This window comes from Passer domesticus, chromosome 17, assembly GCF_036417665.1.
Source record: "Passer domesticus isolate bPasDom1 chromosome 17, bPasDom1.hap1, whole genome shotgun sequence".
In the NCBI taxonomy this organism is placed as follows: domain Eukaryota; kingdom Metazoa; phylum Chordata; class Aves; order Passeriformes; family Passeridae; genus Passer; species Passer domesticus.
The window spans coordinates 1087618-1110810 of record NC_087490.1 but is presented as its reverse complement, the minus strand read 5'-3'; positions in this window follow the sequence as shown (position 1 = coordinate 1110810).

The following is a 23193-nucleotide window of genomic DNA, read 5'->3' as shown; positions in this document are numbered from 1 at the left end:
CAGCTGATCAGCAGAGCACATCCTCCTGCAGGTGTAAAGATGCAGGGCCAGGCCTGCAGCAGGAGCACTTTCTGTTCTCTGTAACTTCACTGCAGTAAAATAAAATCAGAGGGTCAGGGCCTGAAAATTAAACTGACTCAGGGTTCAGAGTTTAAACACCCTGCTGAGGGTGTGTGACAGCACAGCCTGGCTGGGAAGGAGCCCGTGAAACATTTATGGGGCTGGATCTTATAAACCAGCAATACCAGGCACAAATATTTTATTCCAGGAAAAACCTCATCTTCCATTTGCTTCCCTCTCCCTCTTTGTTTGACTCAGAGTTGCCAGGCTGATAAATCATCACTGTATTAATTTAATATTATGGGGAGAGTCATAAACACCTGACTCCCACTCTGGAGTTCATGGATCTCTCTGATGAATGGAGAGTTTCTGCTCCAAAACACTTCCTATGAAATCCCATCCCTTGGGAATGCAGATGAGCACTAATGCAGCAGGCAGGCTGTGGTCAGTGGGTGTGTGGCTGTCACAGCACAAAGGTGGATCTGGGCTCATCCTTTCTTCAGAGAGGGGCTGTGTTAACTAATGAAGCAGTTAAATCCTCAAGGGGTGTAAAACTCTGTGGATGAAGCTCTTGGGGACATGGCTTAGTGGTGGCCTCAGTGGTGGGGTTGTAACAAACCAGGTTCTGTTTCCTCAGAAAAAAATCCATGCAGCAGTGGGGCAAATGTTGGAAAATTTTAACTTCAGGACAATAGTTTATGATCCCACATTTGGGGCTAATGCTGAGTTTTGTACCCTACACCAGAGATTCATGTGGCTTTGTGCTAATCCCCCACATCTGTGATGAAAAGATCTTGTGCCAGCCAAGGTTTCCCTATTTCCCTATATCCACGATGAATATGGACTGGGAGATTGTCTGAGTTTTGGGAACAGAGATCAAGTGCCAGAATAAAGAATGATAACAGAAGGTGCATCACAACCTGCTCACATATTTGAGACGCTCTCAAGGAGTGAAGATCCATCAGAAGATCCAGGACCATCCAAGGGGATTTTGAGGAATGGGATGCTCCAAACGCCACCAAAGACCCTCAAAAGACCCTTGCTCATATCCCAGTAAGTTCATAATGAGCACAGAAATGTAATGAGTATGGAATAGAAATGTGAGGAATATGTATTAATTTCATGGATATAACCTAGTCTGTAGGCTGGAGAATTCCCACACATCCAGCACTGGTAATTACATAGTGTTGGCTTTCCAATCCAGCAAATCAGGTGGAGAGTTTTTGGTGACACAGTGGAGCCAGGCCTTGCTAGAGGAGACACTGAACCCCGCTTCAGAAGCACTAAAAAATGCTCTGGATCGTGTGCCTCTTTCCTTTTGTTCCCATTTCAAATTCCCCTTTAGCCCATAGATTCCCTGGCTGTCCTATTGCACACCCATCAGCCCTGGCCCTGCTCTGAGGCAGTGGAGCCACTTTGTCCCACCAGATATCATGCACACTGCTCAAATATTCCAAATTCCCTCCTCCTGGAGGGAGCTGCTTGTTGTGGTGTGATGTCATGGCTTGCCTCAGTTACCCCGGTGTTTCCCCAAGTGTGTCAATCACCTCTCCTTTCCCCCTCCCTGACCTCTGCTGAATCCTGTCCATCAACCCAGAAATTCCAGAAGGACGTCAAGTGATTGGCAGGTTCAAAGGATGCTCTCCACCCCCTGGGGGGCCATTGGCCCATCCAGGTGTCCCTCTCACCTGAGACCCCCTCCCCCCGTACCTGGTTGGTGGTCCTTGGGTTCCCCCCATCCCTGTCTCCCCTGGTTAAAAGGGCAAGCAAGCCATGTGCATGGGGAATCCTGGTGGAGCTGTTGTTACATTCAGGGGCCATGTGGCCCACAATAAAAACTCTGGATTAAACCCTCCATCAGGACTGACTCCTTCTTCACCATCGCCTTAAAGCCTCTCCATCAGGGAAACCTGGGGAGCGACCCGCTGAGAGAGGAGGTTCTATCCTACTGCCACTGGAGCTCCAGCATGCCCAGACTTGTCCCCACGTGCCAGCTGCTACCCACAACTACCCAAAGTGTCTCTGGGGTAAAAACACCACAGTTGCTGCTATTTGGCTCAGCAGCAGGGCTGGACAAGTCAAGGCACGTCCCATTCAGTGATATTGGTAAAAACCAGTAAGTGCTCCTGCTGGAAGGGTGGGACCTCCTCGAGCTTTTCCTCTGGGAGCTGAGGGGCTCCTCCATGGGGATGTTCCTGGGATGGGTTGACCTGGGTGATAGAGCCAAAGGATTTTGTGCATCTTCCAACTGGTCCCTGATTTTGCTCTGACATCTCTTACTTTGTATTCCAGACTTGAACTCTTGGAGAGACCTGAATACCATTCCATTCAACCTGGAAAATTTTACAGATTGAAATTAATTAAGCCTAATTAATTAAGCCCCTTACAGATCCTTTGTAATTTTGTCCTTTAAAGTCTGGGGATCGAGGTTGGAATTGCTTGGCCACACAGGAATCATGACAGAGAAATTCCACATGTGTCATCCACATTTTGTGGATAAAACATTCCACATTTTATCCACATTTTGTGGATAAAAGTCAATCTGGAATTTTCTGGACAAGAGGACACTGAGCATGACCAAAATGCTCCATGCAGGAATTGTAAGAACATGGAACTCAGCTCAGGAATCTGATGCAGTGGCTTCAGTTTTTAAAGACTTTGGAGTTTTCTGCTGGAATAAATAATCCCAAAATGGCTTCAAATGAAGACTTTTCACAGTGTGCAAAGCAGTTCTTGGAGACATCACCATGATACCAAAACAAGTTGGACTTGATGATCTTCCAGGTCTTTACCAGTCTGATTCTGGGATTTGGAGTTCTAAGAGAATTGATCTGGTTCAATATCAGACCCAAGACTGGTCCATCAGGACTTGGAACCTCCAGCTGTGGGGATTTTATGATGAATTTTCTCTCTGCTTCTGTTGCCTGAAAGAGCCTGAGCAAAAGTCCTGAAAATGAATCTGCTGAAAGGAAAACATCTTAAAAACAGGACTGGAAAAAGGAGGGAACAGATTTTAAATGTATGTATAGAAAGAGAATGGAACAACTCAGAAGAGAGCAGAGAACACTGATTGAAGGCAGTTGGGAATTTCTGGTGTTAAATATTTTTTTCTCTGAGAGGTAACATTTGAAATTAAGGATATAACATCATAATCCAACCAAAAAGTCCCTTTGGAAACGTCAGGACAAGCTCCAAAAAACAGTTTTAGAGGAATCCTGAACTGAACTGGGAAGGATGGAGAGCAGGAAGCAGCTGAGGAGGGAGAGGTTTATATTCCCCTATTCCCCAATCTTCTCCATCCTCCTGCCTCCCTCCTTTCTGTTGGAGGTGAGAGGAGATGCTCTCATTGCTGGTCTTTCCTGCTGGAGTGGTGTGTTTTGAACAGAGGATAAATCCCAGCTCTCTGTTCATTCCAGGGATCTGTAACAATTCTGCAGCAGCAGCTGGGTCCCACTGCAATGGGAGGACACAAGAGGAAGGACAGGGACAAAATGCAAGGAATCAAAGAAAGGGAAAGCCCCAAAGCCCCTGAGAGTGGGACTTTGGTTTTCCAGCTTGTCCCTCCACTTTTGTGTTTCCAGAGCACCATTCCTGTCAGAGCAAGGGCGAATTTGGCTGTGGATCCTCCCTGGAACAGAGAAACTTTCAGGAGTGGGAAACAGAGGGCCTTCTTCTCTCTTCATCATCTTCCCTGCCTCTGGATTCTCTGCCGGCACTCTGGAGACATCTGTGTCCCACAGCTGGCATCTCCACATGATGGAATCCCAGGGTGGGTCAGGCTGGAGGGAGCCCAGAGGGTCCCTGGTGTCACCTCCCTGCTCCAGCAGGGCCATCCCAGAGCTCAGGGCACAGCAGGGTGTGCTCACAGCTCTGCCACGGCCCCAGGGAGGAGACCCCAGAGCCTCTCTGGGCTCTGTCAGGGCTGGCACTGCCCAGGGCAGCAGTTCTGCCTCCTGGGCAGGGGCAGCTCCTGGGCTCAGGCCCTGCCCGTGGCTCTGGGGCCATGGCTGGGCCTGGAGCAGAGCCTGGGGCTGCCCTGAGCCTGCACACAGGGACAGACTGGGACACACTGGGACAGACTGGGACACACTGGGACACACTGGGACATGCTGGGACAGACTGGGACAGACTGGGACAGACTGGGACACACTGGGACACACTGGGACACTCAGGCACACCCAGACACAGCCAGGGCCGAGGCCCCTCTCACTGGGGCTCCTCTCCCGGCTGAGCAGCCCCAGCTCCCTCAGCCTTTCCTGGGCACTGAGATGCTCCAGGCCCTTGCTCAGCTCCAGGAGCTCCTGTCCCTGCTGTGCTGAGGAGCCAGAGCTGGACACAGCACCCAGAGGTGCCCCCAGGGCTGGGCACAGGGGCAGGGTCACCCCTGACCTGCTGGCAATGCTCTTCCTGATGCCCCCAGGATCCCACTGGCTGCTTGTCCCCAGGACAGGTCAGGGACAGCTCGTTGTCCACTGGACACTGCTGACCCATGTGGATATTCCTCAGCTCCATCTCCGTGTTTTACTCCCTATAATTAGTGCAATATGGAGGCAGAGCCTTTCTTCAGTCTTTTCCTGAAACTGCATGAATCCAAGGAAGGAGCCTGGGGAAGGGCTGAAAAAATGACTGATTCTTTTATTAATTCCCTGCATTAATGGGGAATGCAGGAGTTCACCTGATAAGCACCCAGGGAATTGTCAGCAAGAGTGATGGTGGTAATCCCTCAAAGGACAACACAGAGGTACAACAGCCACCTGAGGGATTGATAAGACGCCTGGGAGAAAGATAACCAGGACAAGAAATATCCAAATATATCCTCCAAAATAATGGCAGCATTCCTGTGCAGAAAGGTAACCAATTAAAAAGAGCAGAATGGCCCATGATGGATAATTCCAGCCATTGGGAATGCAGAATTTGTGATATAAGGAACCCGTTTAGGGTCTCTAAGGAGGAATCTTAGCTCAGTGTGTTTGGATTTGGTCAGCTGGGAAGCTGAACCACACCTGGTGCACTGGAGTTGGAATGGATCCCAGAGTGAGGAAAAGCACTTTTGAGGGATGTATTGGAATGAAATCCAACTGTCCCCTGGGCCCTGGATGGTGGCAAGGGCTGAGGGACCTTTTCCCAGCACAGGGAAGCTCATCTGCAGCTCCCTGTCCAGTCTGGAGCTCCAGCAGCTCCAGGGAGATGCTGAGAAGCTCTGTGGGATCCACTGGAGACACAAGAAAGTGTCCCAAGGCTTGGGGCAGAGCTCCTACCCCAAGACACTGAGGAAATGCAGGAAAATGCAGTTGTTGTCCAGGGAAGCTGAAGCTGCCCCTGGATACCTGGCAGTGTCCACGGCCAGGTTGGACGGGGCTTGGAGCACCCTGGGACAGTGGGAGATGTCCCTCCCCAAGGCAGATGAGCTTTAAGGTCCTTTCCCACCCAAACCATTCCATGAAATCCCATGAACTGCCAACCTCCCACCTCCCCCAGTGCTGGCACAGTCAGAGCAGCAAGAGCAGCAGATCCTGTGACTCGCTGGGAGCAGATCCGGGACAGGGCTAGGATGTCCCACTCAGAGATGGATCTTAACACAATAAAGACCAGGAGAAGTGTTTGGAAAAAAATCCAAAATATGTGGAAGAATGGCACGAACAGGGGGAGACACAGGCAGAAAGGGCCAAGTGCTGCCTTAGCGTTGCCAGTCCATGGTTTTCACTCAGCCAGGGAAATTCCAGGAGGCATTTGGGTTTCCCAAGGATTCTCTGAGCACCCTCTGCTCCAGAAAACCAACCCTGCCTGGCCCTGGGGAGCTCAGCTCTCCCTGTTCCTGCTCACATTCCAAGGGGGGTGAGCAGGGGGACCCATCCTGGTGGGATGGAGGTCCAAAGGCTATGGTCCAGAAGAGCTCCAGCTCCTTCCAGGCCACAGGTTTGTGTTTGGGGGTCCAAGACGCCCAGGATGGCAGGACAAGCACTGAGAACATTCCCAGGGAATATATTTCCTTGCACTGCAGGATGTTGTGCAGTTTGTGAGGCTGCCTGGCTGGTTGTGAGTAATTTATGTATTTATTATGTCCCCTGGCAGTGCTGTTTTACTAAAGCTGTCCCTTTTTTTTTTTTTTCTGGTGCTCTTTCATCCCTCTGGGAATAGAGCTGATATATCCTTAAAGAAAACAGAGTTCTTTCATATTTCTGCAATGGGATTTTAAGTGGAGTAATGCAGATGAAGGGCAGCACACAAACACAGTCCTGCTTTGTATCTTAAATAAAAAATACCTTTCTCACAAAAGCAGGCAGTGGGGATTTTTCTCCCAGGCTTTCAACGGAAAGTATGGGCTCTTAAAGGACTTCTCTCTGTGTCTCTAAGCAATTCTGAGCACATTCTCCCACACAGTTCTGCTGGGTAAAATACAGGCAGGCTTTTATCAAGTGTCTTTTGTGTATCCCAGGGCTTCTACAGGTACTAAGCAGGGCTTAAGGAGATGCCAGAGTGTTTTGAGGGAAAGAAAGGGAGAGGGGAGGAGGGGTGCTCCCAGATACTGATCCAGGGAAATCACAGTCTAAAGGAGCCCCACGTTGAGCTCCACCTTTCCCTGGGTGAGGATCTTGCTGCCCCTGGGTCACTCAGGTGCCTGGATCCACTCCTCCTCCCCACGCTGACAAAAGCTTCCAAGGCCAGTGATGCCAGCAGGAATCTCACAGGAATTTTGCTGTTGCTGCTCTTTACCATGCCTGTGGAATGAAGGGAGTGCAAAGATCTCTCAAATCCCTGCAGAGCCAGAACATGCACAAGCTGCCCTGACAAGCTGAGGGTGCAGCATGGTCAGAGCCCACAGCTGTGTCCTGACCCCGCTCCTTGGTGAAAAGCTCAGGCTGGAAACCTGGGAGTGGGACTGGCAAGGGAAGTGCAGGAAGAGGAGCAATTTTCCTGAGCCTGTGTTGGATGTGGAGAGAGAGGAGCTGCTCCCTGTGGAGTAGAGCTCTGAGGGAAGTTGCCTTTGCAGGGAATAAACCTCCATGGCCACCCTGCTGGAATGGGTTCAGGGAGGATTCCCACTCTGCCACGATTCGGGTGATTCCAGGGCAGCTGCTGACCCTGTGTCTGCTGTTTCTGGGAAGTCTCACTGTCCCTGGCCTTTGGGGCTCCACTGCCACTGTCCTGGGTTACAAGATGTAGCCAGGGGTGTGTATTCAATTTGCCATCTGTCAGAGGTGGGGCAGTTCTCTGCTGTTCATGGGGCAGTTTTCTTTATCTCTCCCACAGCCAATCCTCCCTCCAGGAGATCTCTGCTGTCCATGGCCACTGAGTGTCCCTGCAGGGCTGATCAAATTCCAGCATCCCATGGGGAGATGCTGTGCCCAGAGCAGGAGCCAAGCATTCCTACCTGGATCCAATCTGAGCCTGGAACAGCCCAGCAGCCTTTGCCCACTGCATTCCCAGAGGAGCAGCTTTCTCCTGCCCTGCATTCCCAGAGGGAGAGCAGGCCCATCTCCAGCAGCCCTGGAGCTGCAGAGGAAAACTCCCCCCTTGTGCAGGATCCCTGCTCCAGCAGAAGCACAGCTGGCACTGCAGGAGGGCTGAGCCCCCATGGGATGGGACTGTGCCACCACCCTGACCCACAGGGGGTCAGCGCCTCTTCTGCCTCTGGCAGTGTTGGTTTGTATTACTGCATTTTTTGTTTTATTTTTTATTTTCTTCCCTAATAAAGAACTGTTATTCCTATTCCCATATCTTTGCCTGAGAGCCCCTTAATTTCAAAATTACAATAATTTGGAGGGAGAGGGTTTGCATTTTTCATTTCAGGGGAGGCTCCTGCCTTCCTTAGCAGACACCTGTCTGTTCAAACCAAGACAGCCGCTCACACTCGATGCTCTCAGGGCACAGATGTAAGGCTTTGCCCCAAAATGTGAATTCATGGCTCTGCTCCCTTTCTCCCACCAACCTCATCCCAGCTCATCTTTGTTTCAATAAAAGGAGTCCCAAAAGTGGAGTCAGCCCTCCCCATTTATCTCAGCTCTCCACTTTTCCCCACTTAATTTAATCTCTAAACCAACTGGAGCAGACCAGGAGCCCTCACCCTTCCAGAGTTACTGGAATACATCTGAAGAATGGGATTGAAAATTGCATCAGATAGATCTGCTGAGGGCCTGGCTCTGCATCTCCCTTTCCCTGCTGCAAGCCCAGGGAAGCACTTGGGGGTGAGGTGTGGGGAGAGAGGAGCATTAGCTGCTGACTGGGACCGAGGGAGGTTTTTATTATTCCTGCTTTAATTGAAGGGATGGGACCACCGTCAGGCTAAAAACGATTTATTACTCAGATAAACATCAGCTTCAAAGGCTGTGAGATTTAAAAGAGTAAGTAGTTGGCCAAAGTACAAAAATGGTCCCAAGTTTCTTTGTTACAAGACAATATATAACATTCTAATCCAATGGAAAGTTGTCACTAAGTTTATTTTGTTTTTCTATCCTATCACCTATCACCTTTGCTTAATTTTGCTGCACTGTGGATACTTTTATCCAGTGGGCTGCTATCTCACATACGCACACACACATACTTCTGTTATAACTTCTAAACTCTTAGCTTACTCTATACAGTCCTACCCCTACACTATAAACCCTTCACCATCTTATCAGTACAGTTTCTCACTTACTTAAGGCATATTCTTACAACTATAGAAATGTATGTTTATAATTTTTCTGCTTAATGTGTGTGTATTTTATTTTTACATCAATCTAAGCTTCTTCCAAGGCTGCAAATTAAACTCTTCAGTGTCTGTGGACGTTTCTATCTTTCCATTTCTTACAAGAGGTGACACAGAGGTTGTGTGAGGATCTGGCTGAACCCTGTGGACACTGAGCTCACTCCAGCTCTGCCCAGCTCATCCTGACCTCCCACCAGGGCCATAATCCCATTTGGGAGAGGATGGTGTTATCTAAATACAGGTCCAGCAGAAAATGAAGATGGAAACCCAGTCTTGGCTGGTCCAGGCTGCAGCCAGAGGCTCTGGCTGCAATCACAGCACCACAACCTCGTTTGCAGCACACACGGAACATCCTCAGCACAATCACACAGAAGTGGCCTTTGGATCCAGCTGCTGCTCCCCGTGTTCCCATCTGGCAGAGCAGGGAGAGCTGGAAACATGGCACTGCCCCAGCCCTGCCCAGCCCCTCCTGCCAGCATCCCCTGGAGCAAGAGGTGAGGTGCCAGCAAAGCCATCCTGTGGGAAATGGAGGTGGAAACTTCCACAGACACTGAAGGGTTTGATCTGCAGCCTTTAGAAGAAGCTTGGATTGATGTAAAAATAAAGTACACAGACATTAAAGCAGAAAAATCATAAACTTACATTTCTATAGTTGTAAGAATATGCCTTAAGTAAGTGAGAAACTGTATTGATAAGATGGTGAAGGGTTTATAGTGTAGGGGTGTAATTGTAGAGAATAAGCTAAGAGTTTAGAGGTTATAATAGAAGCAAGTGTGTGTACGTGAGATAGCAGCCCATTGGATAAAAGTATCTGCAGTGCAGCAGAAGTGAGTAAAGGTGATAGCTTAGAAAAGCAAAATAAACTTTGTGGCAACTGTCTATTGGGTTAGGAAGTTCTATATTGTCTTGTAACAAGGAACTTGTGACCATTTTGAGCTATGGCTGATTGCTTGCTCCTCTAAAATCTCACAGCCTCTGAGGCTGATGTTTATCTGAGCAATAAATTGCTCTTAGCCCTACTGTGGTCCCATCCCTTCAATTAAAGCAGTGATAATGATTCCATCCCAGTGCCCAGGGGCCCAAAGCCCTGCACAGGAGCCCCTCACCTTCCTGGCCCCACTGCTACCCCCTGTCCACCCTCACCATGGCTACAGACAGGCAGTGCAGCTCCAGAGCCTTGAAAGGGAACTCAGTTCCACTGTGCACCATCCTGGCCCTTCTCCTGCTCCTGCTCCTCAGACAGAGCATCCACCAGAGTCTCTCCTGTGCCCTGGACATGTCCATGAGGAGAGGGTGAAAGCAATGAGGGACTTGTCTTCACAAACAAACTGTGGGTCTGCTGGTAGAAAAAGCTAGATACTGAGAGATGAAAGAAACAATGGGAAGGATTCCACTGATTAATAAATGGAATGAGGGATTTGTTTTTGCAATCAAATTGTAGGTCTGCTGATAAATAAAATTGGATACTGAGAGATGAAAAAAACAATGGGAAGAACCATAAATTCCATAAGAAATTCCACTGAGTGACACAAGGAAAAGACAAACGGGGGGCACACATTGGAAGGGGGTCTTAGGTGTTTTGGGAAGTTGGTACCTCTCAAGTACCTCAGCCAATGAGGAAAGAGAGAGGGACATGTGGCTGGGAATTAGGACAAAATGGAGGCTGTGTCCTCCAAAAATTGGAGAGACCCTAGGGAAATGCCCCATGGCCTCTCCCTTTATTTGAATAAAGTAACAGGACTCCTCTGTCTCCTTTTTGGATATAAACTTCAAGTGTTTGTGGGTGAGTTTTCCTGACAAGGGTGACTGGACTGACTGCAGTCCTTGGTGGTGATGGTCTGAAGCTGGATTTTAGCTCTCTCTCACATCCCAGGCTTAGTTCAGGGTCTCAGAGTCTCAGTCAGCCCTGACAGCACCCCCTGCACACCGGGGAAGGGAGGGGAAGGGAGGGGAGGGGAGGGGAGGGGAGGAGGGCCAGGGGGTCTCCAGGATGGTTTGTGCCCAGCAGCAGTTCTGACCTTGTGTGCTCAGTGGGACTCCTGTGGGAAGCAGTGGGACCAATGCTCTCCTGCCATTCCTTGGGCATGGGAAGGAAGGAATCTGGAGGCAACCATCAGGTTGGAATCCATCTGCTGGGTGTGCTCCAGGGTCAGGGAGAGTGGGTAGAAGGAGCCTGCTGCTCTTTGCTCTGCTTCCCTGGGCAGGATCCCAACTTTCAGCCCCAGCAGTTTTTCCATCTCAACACTTTGCAGCCCATGATGGACCCTCACCAGGAGAGGGACCTTGCTGGTCAAACCCCTTCTGTGGGTGGCCCTGGTTTTGGAGCCCCTGAGCCAATGGTGGCCACATCAGACACGAATCTCTCTCCTCCCTGTGGGGATCCTTGTCACTGGTGTGGGTGGCCCTGCCCGAGCAGGGGTGTTGGATGAGGTGGCTCCAGAGCTGTCCACCAACCTCAGCCAGGTGACCCTGGCTGAAACTGGAACCTGATCCTCGATGTCCCCTTCCAACTCAAACCATTCCATGGTCCTGTGATCCTGCTCTCCAAGGCAGCAGCTCTGTGGTGGAGGCATTTTATATCCCCAAAGCTGTTATCACTGACACCACGAAAATCTGAGGCTCAAATCCCAAGAAATGAGATGTTCAATCATAGCCAGGATAAAATCCCAGGATGAAAAGCAGAAACCCAGAGGAACCCTGACACAATGTGGGAGGTGCAGCAGCAGGGAAACACCAAATTTTCCCTGCTGGAGAGTGAGCACAGGTTCAGCAGCCTGCAAATGTCAACATTCTGGGCTCATATCTGCCCATAATTTATCACCCTGGTGAGCAGGACTAAATCAGAGCTGCAGCAACACTCAGCTCTCAACAGCCCCCTCAGTCAGGGAGCTCAGAGCTCTGTGGAGCACACAATTAACCTTCCACTACCAGAGGAAATTACAACAGGAGGCAAGAACAAATCAGAACCTTCCCTCGAAGAACCAGGGCTGGATTCCACCCTCGTGCTGCTGCTCAGCCTCACTCCCTGGAGCATAAATAGGGAATAAGGGAAGGGAACAGAAGAGAGAAGAGCAAAGGAACAAACACAGGGAGGAGAGGAGCAAGGTCATACGGGGAGGGAGGGAATGAGGTGAAGGATGGCCTTGGCTGTTATCAGGCATCATCCCCTCTTCCATTCCTGCAGCATTTTGGAAGTGTCCTGGGAGCAGGTTTGAGATCAGTTAAAGGGATGCAGGGGTGCACAGGGAGTCTGATGAAGACCCCCCGCAAAATCCTGATTTAATTTCCCTCCATCTGGATTTCCTTTTCCAAAGGCCAGAGCATTGAGTGCCCTCAAGAGCAGCATCTGCAGCTCTGCTGGGACACACTGGGACCTCACACATCCCCATTTCTGTGACTCATGGAGAGCCAATTCCACAATTCATTGGCAGGAATGTGTGCAGTGACAGCTGAGCTGCAGGATTGGATCTGCCTGCTCCAGGATCACTTTGTGTTTACACTGAAGGACAGAGGGCTGCTTATCCCACATCCATCCACTCATTCTTCTCCTCTCCATCCTGTGGTTGGACAGCTGAGCTCAGGGCTTTGTTATTCCCTTTCAGGCTGGTGACATCTCTGGAGCTGCAGCAGCATCACGTTTGTGGTGTCACCCAGTACAGTCACAGCAGTGACTCAGCCACTGCTGTGCTCTCAGAGTGATCCATTTCTCCTTATTAAATCTTGGGCCTTCAAGAGAAAACTCCTTCTTCCATGACTGTGCCACAGAAACAATTCCACTAAACTTCGTTTTGTTGCTCCCATGGATGCTGGGCCATGAGGGAAGTGTCAGCAAGGATGGAGAACATGGAGAAAGGAAAGGAATTGTGGATGCCCAGAGCAGCTGTGGCTGCCCCTGGATCCCTGGCAGTGCCCAAGGCCAGGCTGGACAGGGCTTGGAGCATCCTGGGACAGTGGAAGGTGTCCCTGCCATGACAGGGGTGGCACTGGATGAGCTTTAAGGTCCTTTCCCACCAAAACTGGGATTCTGTGAGGAGGGAAGATGCCCACGGGTTTCTGGACAGAAAAGAAACGGACACAGCCACCTGCAGTGACAGCCACACCTCTGGGACACCCGGCACCACAATTCCCAAATTCAGAGCACTTTGTGGTCACCTTCATCCTCCAGTGAGGTTCTCTTGAATCTAGCAAACAAACAAAGCTGATTTATTTCTTTATGCAAATTCAGAGCTTTCAATGCAGGGGATTTTCTCTCTCATTCTTTGAATAAATTGCTAAAATCCAAGGTTTGCTGGCTGGAGCCCTGAGGCAGGGCACAGAGGTGGTGTCACACCCCAGGCATAGCCCTGGAGTGCCCAAGGAACATTCCTGGACAGGAGATGGGAAAGGAAACGGCCTGCAGGTGAAGCACCCACAAGGGAGAAAAGGCCATTCCCAGGTTCCTAACGATTCCCAGATTCCCTGTCAGGGAATCATGGAATTCCTGCACATGGGGCAGGAAGAAACTGGAATTTTGCTCATCCCCTGCCAGGAGCTGAGAGAATCCCGTGTGATCAGCTCAGAGCTTTGCACCAAAGCACCCAGTGAGAGACACCTTAAAAATCCCCCACTCTTTTTCTTCATTGGGAATTTTCCCTCGTTGCCTCACAGCACACCCGTTGTCACCACTGCATGGCTTCTCCACTGCATGCCCAGAGGAGCAGCTTTCTTCTGCCCTGCATTGCCAGAGGAAGAGCAGGCCCATCTCCAGCAGCCCTGGAGCTGCAGAGGAAAACTCCCCCCTTGTGCAGGATCCCTGCTCCAGCAGAAGCACAGCTGGCACTGCAGGAGGGCTGAGCCCCCATGGGATGGGACTGTGCCACCACCCTGACCCACAGGGGGACAGCGCCTGTTCTGACTCTGGCAGTGGTGTTTTGTATTACTGCATTGTTTATTTTATGTTTATTTTCTTCCCTAGTAAAGAACTGTTATTCCTATTCCCATATTTTTGCCTGAGAGCCTCTGCATTTCAAAATTACAATAATTTGGAGGGAGGGGTTTGCATTTTCCATTTCAGGGGAGGCTCCTGCCTTCCTTAGCAGACACCTGTCTGTTCAAACCAAGACAGATTTTTCCCACACTCAGGTACCAGGATGCTTTGTCACCTCCAAGCTCCTTTCCTACAATTCCAAGTGGCACCAGTCTCCCTTCATCACCTCCCAAATTCCAGTGATGACAGTTCTGGTTTCCTTCCAAAATCCTGTTTTCCTGATCGCTCGCACTCCTGCACCTCCAAACGGAGCCCCCTCCTTGCTGAGCTGAGCCACATCCACACTCAGCTTTCCAGGTGTTAGAGATGAGTAATCGGATAGTTGGCTCTCACAATTAAGGGCTGAACATTGTGTGTATGTTAAGAGACGTTTTGTAGATGTTGTAATGTTACTGCAATGTGTCCTCCCCACTTGCATTGTTATCATGGCCTGGGTACTCGGGGCATTTGGGGAGGGTTGGCTCATTACTATGGTAACACCTGACCCCAAATCAAGGTGTAAGACAGTGATTTCCACCACTGGACAGCAAGGAAGGAGTCGACTGACAAGACTTCAGGAGATCCTACAGATACAAAAGGCAGACAGGGACATCCAGGGATATTTCCCTGCAGTTCTGGGTGTTCCCTGAGCTCTCCCCAGGGCAGCTGAGTTTTCCTGTTCACTGGAATCCTGATCCATGCCATCCATCACTGCTCACCTGAGCATGAGCCCTGTTTTCGCTGCTGTGAAAGGGCATTAAATTGATTTTATGTGATTTGCTCTTGACAAATCAAACTTGGCTGTAATTCCCTGTCTCATTATGTCCCAGGTGTTCACAAGCACTTTGCCAGATAATATATTCCCATTCTTGTCCTGGGTGTTTCAGACAACAGATACCCATTTTATCCTTTTTTTAAAGATAGTCTTAGCATTTATTTTTTCCAGACCTCCCAAATTTTTTCCACACACATTTTAAGATAAAAGCGAAGTGCTCCGAGATTGATTCAGCCTCCTTTAAGCACGACACAGAGAATGCTGGCAAGGCCAGGCAATTTGGGATCCTCTAACGGCCCTAAGAGCTCCCTGCTCCATCCTTCTCCTGCTGCAGAGTAAATTCTGTCCCCTTTGTCACCGGAGCTGTTTGTTCACCCTGTCATTGTCGCTAACTCCTTAAGTGAAGGCTGAAACAACAGCAGGGGAAATTCCTTTGCCTGGGGCATCATTGCTTAAGACTCCAGGAAAAGCCTCTTTTGCCTTTTTCTCACTGCTTATTTCATTACAGAAATTTTCCTCATTAATTTTTATCTCCCTCACTGCTCGGCTCCCTGTGCCTCGTACAATCCCAATTCATTCACGGAGGAGACATGGTCCAAGTGGAAGCTGTGGCCACATTCATGCTTAATTTTTCCTGTGTCTCATCTCCATCACATTTTTATCTCAGGTCCAAGGTGGGAATGTGGCTGTGCCCATTTCCCATGGGATGCAAATGGAGAAAATCCCTTTCTCCCATGGTCCTGAGCTTCCTGCTGCTGGGACAGCAAATTCCCTCAGCATTTCATTGGGTGGGTTTCTACCACACTTTCGATTCTTTGCTTCTTTTCTGCCAAGGAAATGGAGAAGGAAGCCTTCTCCATGGCCTCAGGTCAAATGCAGTGTTCTCTTGGGGGTCAGTGTCTCTCAGCACAGAAAGTCTAAAATTCTCAGTATCCAGGGTTCCAACACCACAGCATGTTTAGGTTGAGTTTTGTGGCCATCCAAGCAAAGCACTTGGGACTGGAACCCAGAGATTTATCCCAGCACAGCTCAAGTGGTGCCAGTCCAGGGGAAATCCCAAGGGAAGCAGAGGGGCAGGCACTGATCTCTGCTCTGGGACAGCACCCAGGAAACAGATGGAGCTGGGCCAGGGCAGCTCAGGCTGAGCTCAGGGCAAGGCTCTTCCCCCAGAGGGTGCTGGCACTGCCCAGGCTCCCCAGGGAATGGGCACGGCCCCGAGGCTGCCAGAGCTCCAGGAGCCTTTGGACAGCGCTGCCAGGGATGGACAGGGTGGGGTTGTTGGGGGGTCTGGGCAGGGACAGGGACTGGGATTATCCCTGTGGGTCCCTTCCCACTCAGGATATTCCAGGATTGTGTGATTTTGGTAACTACATCGGGTAACAGCCATGGGCTGTGACACACAGGTTCATTTTAAAATAAACCAGAAGGATCCTGCACAGGCCTGGATGGAGTCTAAAAGTGACATCAAACTAATGCAGCATTTCCACATTCAGGTGATGACTGGGGACATCTGTGGGACACATGAGGACTCCCCAGCCCCAGGTGGTTTTCAGAATTTCTGAGTTTACCAGGGACGTGGATCTTTTCCATCCCTGCAGAGCCCTCAGATGCAGCCCCGGCTGAGGTTCCTGTGCTCTGACACTTCTATTAATCCCCAGGACTGTCAATTATTTATTGTCCTTCTCCGTGGTGCTCTGTCACAGGCTGGGCTGGAGCAGCTTGTGCTTCCTGACAGGTTGTCATGTCCCTGGCTATCTTTGGAGCTCGTGGCACCTCGGAGATGCTGATGGAGGAGATTAAGGCTCCTTGTCACACCACTCGTGCTGGCCCTGCAGCACTCCCAGGGAACAGGACAGAAAGTGCCATTTGCTCCAGGTCTAAAAGTCATTGCCTGCTTTTATTCCTGGCAGGAGAGAGGATGGAATTGTAGGAAACAGGAGCAATCAATCCCGGGCTATTAAATAAGGCACTTTGATAGGACCATTACATCAATTAAATTTGGAGCTGATCATTCTGTTTTAGGGCCGTGTCTTGCCCTGCCATCCCAGCCGGTGTTTCTGCTCTGTCACCTGTCACTCTGCAGGACAAACATGTCCCCAAGGGCACGTCACCCTGCAGAACACGACCCTTCTGGGGCTCTGGAGGCCAGCTGGAGCTGGTGCCAAGGCAGCCTTGGCTGATCCCGCACGGGCTGTTCATCCTTTGTTATTCATGGCCGAGGTCCCCGTGCTCCCATCCCCTCCTAATGACTGCACCGTGATGGTGATGATGATGATGATGATGACCATGTGGTCATTAAGAAGGCGATTTGCTCAGGGCTCCTGCGCTTCAATGAGGAGAGTAAAACATTAAAGGGAGATGTTCAGAGCACTCACATCACCGGCTTTTCATGATTCCTAATTAATCCAGGATGTCCTTAATGAGTAGCAGCAACGCAGTTGGCTTCTGGTTTTAGGGCTGCACTGGGAATCTGGTGTGGATTGGGATAATGAACCACCAGAGGAGGAGCAGAGCAGACTCTGTGTGAGCCCCACCTGCCCTGTGGTGCTTGGGCATTTACTGGGCAGTTACTGGGCATTAACTGGGCATTTACTGGACATGAAATGGGCAGCAACTGGGCAGTAACTTTGCATTTACTGGGCATTAACTGGGCATTTATTGGACATTAACTGGGCAGTAACTGGATATTTACTAGGCATTAAGTGGGCATTTACTGGACATTGACTGGGCAGTAACTGGGCATTAACCAGGCAGTAACTGGTGTGATGGTCCTGTCCTAGAGTCCATAGCAGAGCAGCATTCCCTGCCTGCCAGCCCTGGGATAAATTGTCCCTCAGCAAGGATTTTGCTGCTGTGAAATTCTCGGCTCTGGGCCATGGGTAGGTCACAGAATAATGGAATATCCTGAGTTGGAAGGGATCCACAAGGACCCTCTAGTCCAGCTCCTGGCCCTGCCCAGACAGCCCAACAATCCCGCCCCGTGCCCGAGGGTGTTGCTCACTCTTCATTACTGGAATAAAAATGAGGAAACTCCCAAACTTTGCTGCATCCCAGTGTGTTCACAAACAAACATCCAGTGTTTAATTTTAGTTATTAGTGGGATAAATATTTGTTCCAAGCATTTTGGATGCTAAAATAGAAAGCTGAAAACACGGTTGGAGCTGGAAATGGGCTCTGTGTGTTGATGAGAGAGGAAGGACTGGCTTGGGGAATGGTTTGGACTGGTGCTCTGGCTGGTGGGGGCTGCAGTTGTGTTGAGCTCAATAATCTCCTGCATCCCCCAAAAGTGTCACACAGGGATGTCTAGGAATGCTGGGGAAGAGTTGTCAGGGATCTGTAAGGTGTCATTGCTGTCTCTGTCCTTTTTCTGGTGTGACAATGCATGTCCAAACTGTGCAGAGCCTTGCTGGAGCCAACCTGAACTTCTTCGTATGGAGTAGGACACATCCCTGCTGTCTCCATGCCCCATACCCCCCTTTGCAGGGGCTGGGGGGGGGGGGGGGATAGTCCCATGAATGTCCTTTGGGAGACCATGACTGAGCTTTCCAGCAGAAACCCCCCAGCAGGGAGTGCCCTGAACTCCCAAACTTCCACATCCCTGCACGGGGCAGAGTGAAGAGCTGCTGGGCTGCAGGAATTCTGTCAACATTTCTTGCAAACCCTGTGTCCCTCAGGAATTCTGCTGCCTGACTTCAGCTGCAGATCTTTGGGTTTGCTCATCTGGAATATTTATGTGTGACCTTTGCCACTTGGATGTGTGTGCAGGAGCTGTGGAGGAAAAATGGATGAAAGGTTCCTGACTCCTCCTGGGCCAGGCGGGAGCAGAGATGCAGAAAAGGCTTCCAAGGCAATATTGATTCTCCAGGATCCCCCTGGGCCAGCTGTGGCCTCATCAGCTTCACACAGAACTGATGGGTTCCTTCTTTGGCTCCAGGGTTATGAACTTGGCTTGTTGACACTTCGGCCTTCACAGGATGGATTCCCAGAGTCTTTGCTGGGTTTAAATCAGGCCCTTTGCCTTCCCTGCTCAGGATGTGGAGCACAGAGAACATTTTTGCCTTTTTAGCTGATCCCCACTTTCCTCCCTGGACTGTCAGATCCATAATTGCTCCAGCAGAGCATCCCTGCTCTGCTCTGTCACTGCCCAGCAGCTCTCTCAGGGAGCAAAACTGCCAGGGATGATCTGAAGAACAAATTAGTCCTTGGGGAAATGGCTTATCCTGGGCTGTGTTCAGATCCTGCCCCTGTGCCCAGCCCTGGGGGCACCTCTGGGTGCTGTGTCCAGCTCTGGCTCCTCAGCACAGCAGGGACAGGAGCTCCTGGAGCTGAGCAAGGGCCTGGAGCAGCTCGGTGCCCAGGAAAGGCTGAGGGAGCTGGGGCTGCTCAGCCGGGAGAGGAGCCCCAGTGAGAGGGGCCTCGGCCCTGGCTGTGTCTGCGTGTGCCTGAGTGTCCCAGTGTGTCCCAGTGTGTCCCAGTGTGTCCCAGTCTGTCCCAGTCTGTCCCAGTGTGTCCCAGTGTGTCCCTGTGTCTGTCCCAGTGTGTCCCAGTGTGTTCCAGTCTGTCCCTGTCTGTCTGTCCCAGTCTGTCCCAGTGTGTCCCAGTGTGTCCCAGTGTGTCCCAGTCTGTCCCTGTGTGTCCCAGTGTGTCCCAGTCTGTCCCAGTCTGTCCCAGTCTGTCCCAGCGTGTCCCAGTCTGTCCCAGTGTGTCCCAGTGTGTCCCTGTGTGCAGGCTCAGGGCAGCCCCAGGCTCTGCTCCAGGCCCAGCCATGGCCCCAGAGCCACGGGCAGGGCCTGAGCCCAGGAGCTGCCCCTGCCCAGGAGGCAGAACTGCTGCCCTGGGCAGTGCCAGCCCTGACAGAGCCCAGAGAGGCTCTGGGGTCTCCTCCCTGGGGCCGTGGCAGAGCTGTGAGCACACCCTGCTGTGCCCTGAGCTCTGGGATGGCCCTGCTGGAGCAGGGAGGTGCCCCCAGGGACCCTCTGGGCTCCCTCCAGCCTGACCCACCCTGGGATTCTGTGATCTAATGTTCAAAATGTGAAAAAAAGTTGGGAAGAAGAAAGCAGAATCCTCAGTTGATGCTCTTGGTAATCCATCTGGTGATAACCATGAACTAAAGGCAATTCCCATGATTTCCTGTTGGGCACAGCTCTGAGGTGGCTCAGGATGGAGAGTCCAGCTGCCCACAAATTACTTGGAACAGTGAGGAGTGGAAATAACTGAACCAGGAAATGGGGAAACACAAATAATGGGGGGCTTCCAATCATATCCTGGACCCAAATGCTTCCAGACTGTGTCTCCCCTGGAAGGAAAGGAATGGGAAGCAGAACTGAGGCAGCCCAGTGGTTGTGCATTGATTTGGTTCAGGCTGGTTTGGTTTGGAGCTGTTTGGAGCAGTTGAAAGGTGAAGGGACACGGGATCATGGATTGTCCCATTCCATGAGTTGTTGTGCCCACCGTGGCACCCCAAGATCATGGAATCATGGAATAGTTTGGGTGGGAAGGGCCTCAAAGCTCATCCCATGCTATCCCTGCCGTGAACATGGACACCTTCAACTATCCCAGGCTGCTCCAATCCCTGTCCAACCTGGCCTTGGGCACTGCCAGGGATCCAGAGCCATCCCTGATGTTGAAAACAAATCCAGCATTAGAGGAAACCTATCCAATCAAAGCTTGTTTTCTGCAGGGATTCCAGATGTGGATGAAATCAGAGGAAACCAAGCAGATCTGGGCCCTTCAGCCCAGGAGCGCTGGATGATCCCGTTTTTCCCGGCAAAAAACACCCACAGGGATGGTTTGGAATTACCATCCTGCCTCAAATCCTGGCAGGATTTGCCTGGGGGCCCTGTCCTGAAGTTGGAACCTGGAGATTTCTGGATGTCAACAAGTCCCAGGCCGTGTTTTTCTTATCAAAAGCTTCTTTTGTTGGGTTTTCAGCACAATTTAATTTCTCCTGAAAAATGAAAATGCTCAACTTTCCACATGGACAAAAAAAAAAAAAAAAAAAGGAAAAAAAGATTTTGTGATGAAAACTTGAATGACAGAAATCTCAAGTAGTTTTCTTAGGAACCAGAATGTTTTAATTTGTTCTCTAAATATCTTTAAAATCTGAGAAGGATTTTTATTCAATTTTTATTGGAATAAAATGCAGTGAAACGTTGGAATTGCCTCCTCTTCTGCCCAGTTCTGAATGATGGGCCAAGGACAGACCCTATTTCCTTTTCTGGATCTGGGAGACATTCCCAGGTGGAAGTGAGTGTTGAATTTGGGAACCATATGACCTCCTTCTCCAGGATAGCTCTGCACAGATTTCCAGAACAAAGGCTAGATGCTGATCCCATATAAATTCCTTTTGTTCTGTTTTTCATGTGGTCTATTTGGTAAAAAATGTCTAAGAACTTGGAAAACAAATGGGTTCAATTGCTAACTCTCCTCCCTCTTTTTTCCTGAAAATTTGCATCTCACTTTTCTCAGGAATGCTGGAAAATGGTGAAGGAAATCCTAATTTAGTCAAAACTACTGGCTTTTTTTTTTTTTTTTTTTTTTTTTTTTTTTTTTTTTTTTTTTTTTTAAATCTTAGTTTTAGCCAAAACCGCATTTTTGAGTGGAAAGAAGCACAAGCAAACTCCACGGACACCCTGTGGTTGTGGTTGCCTCCAGGATTCCCAGGCTGGGAGCATTTTCCTCTCCTTGTGTTGTCCTGAGGCTCAGGATCCATCAATCCACGAGCTCCAAGCAGCATCCAGAGTTCACCACTTCCCTGGTGGCAGGAGGGCTCCCAGGAACTGGGAGCAAGCCATGAAAACATTGGCAATAGGGGCTGTTTAGTGTGATTTTTTCCCCACTGATTCTCACTCCCAAATCCAAGGCCAATGGATGCTGTGGCTGTGGGAGCCTCCCTCTTCTTGGGAAGAGCTTCCAGGTGTTTCCGTGGTGGGAACCTCATTCAGCCTTTCCAAAGGGCTCTCCTGACCTTCACCTCCTTAGCAGCAATCCCAAAATAAATCCTGCTTTTCTCCCTGCCTCCAGCTGTTCTGCTGGAGGAAGCTCTTCTCCCTCACCTGGGAAAAGGTAAAACTGGAAAATAAGAGACTGAGGGAGTGATGGAGAGCTCCAGGGTCTACTCCTGATTTGTCTCTCCTTCCTGAGCTGTTTTCCTGGGATGTTGGTCCTCAGATCCATCTCCGACAAGCCAGTGGAATAATGCAAATAATAATACTAATAAAAGGATCATTCCTATGGATCTGGGCCTTTCACGGAGGACATCCAAGGGCTTGATGAACATCTTGGAACTGATCTAGGGGTTCTGGTTCAAGGCAAATGAGGGGGGAAAACCAGAAGAAATCAAAGGGAGACAACTAAAAATTCCCAAGAGCTTTGGATCCTTTCCTCCTGACTCTCCTTCTCAGCATCTTGGGAATTGGGATCACTCCTCCAGAACCAGACATCCATCCCATTCTTGGCAGGAGCATCCCTACCCAGGGAGGATGAGGGGGATGAGGCTCCAGCTCCTTCCAATCTCCAGCCCATTCCCTTTGATAGGGCAGGTTGTGCTCTCCTCTTCCCATCTCTGGAGTGTCACTGGTCCTGTGCCCTGCTGGATGCTCCATGGTTGGAATGCCTGATCCAAAGCCCCTGGATTTACAGGCAGGGAGATTCCTTGGAATGTTCCTCTTCTGCTGCTCAGAGCTCTGGGAGCAGGGTGGGGGCAGTGTGTCCCACCAGGAGATGATCCAGGGGGATAATTCCCACCATTTCTGCTCACACACTGTCTGCTGGGGTAAAATCCTTCATTCATGGCCAATACATCCCTTATTATCCATATGGAGCAGAGGAAGAGCTCAAAAGTCCCAAATTCTGCTGTCCCAGCATGTCCTCATATCCTTGTCCTTGTACCCCTCAGATACGAGCTGAGGACCAAATCCCCTCAAGGTAAGGGCTCCAAACAAGTGAAATATAGCAAAAGAGGGACTTTGGAAGAACTTTGCCAGAGTTATTAATCATGGAATACAGCAAATGACTTGAAATAATTAATACAAATATTTAAAAATCCAATGAATATAAATTTTAACTTAATGGAAAAATAAGAGATGTCTGTTAATGCTATTGGGATTGTTCAGCCTGGAGAAGAGAAGATTCAAGGGGATTTTATTGTGGCCTTTCAGTGCCTGGAGGGGCTCCAGGAGAGCTGCAGAGGGACTGGGGACAAAGGATGGAGGGACAGGATACAGGGAATGGCTTCCCACTGCCAGAGGGCAGGGATGGGTGGGATATTGGGAATTAGGAATTGTTCCCTGGCAGGGTGGGCAGGCCCTGGCCCAGGGTGCCCAGAGCAGCTGTGGCTGCCCCTGGATCCCTGGCAGTGCCCAAGGCCAGGCTGAACACTGGGGCTTGGAGCAGCCTGGGACAGTGGGAGGGGTCCCTGCCATGGCAGGGGTGGCACTGGGTGAGGTCCCTTCCCTTCCCTCCCAGACCATTCCATGATTCCATGATCCTATTTCCATTTGCACAAGTTCTCATGGCAGAATTTTTGTGAGGAGGGGTGGAAGCCTCCAGAAAAGGTCTGTCCTTGTGCTTCCCATGAGGAGAAGCAGCTCCTGCCTGATCCCCCATCCTCTCCCCCCTGTCCCTGCCACTGCCTGGGCACAGAGCTCAAGGGCTAGCACATGA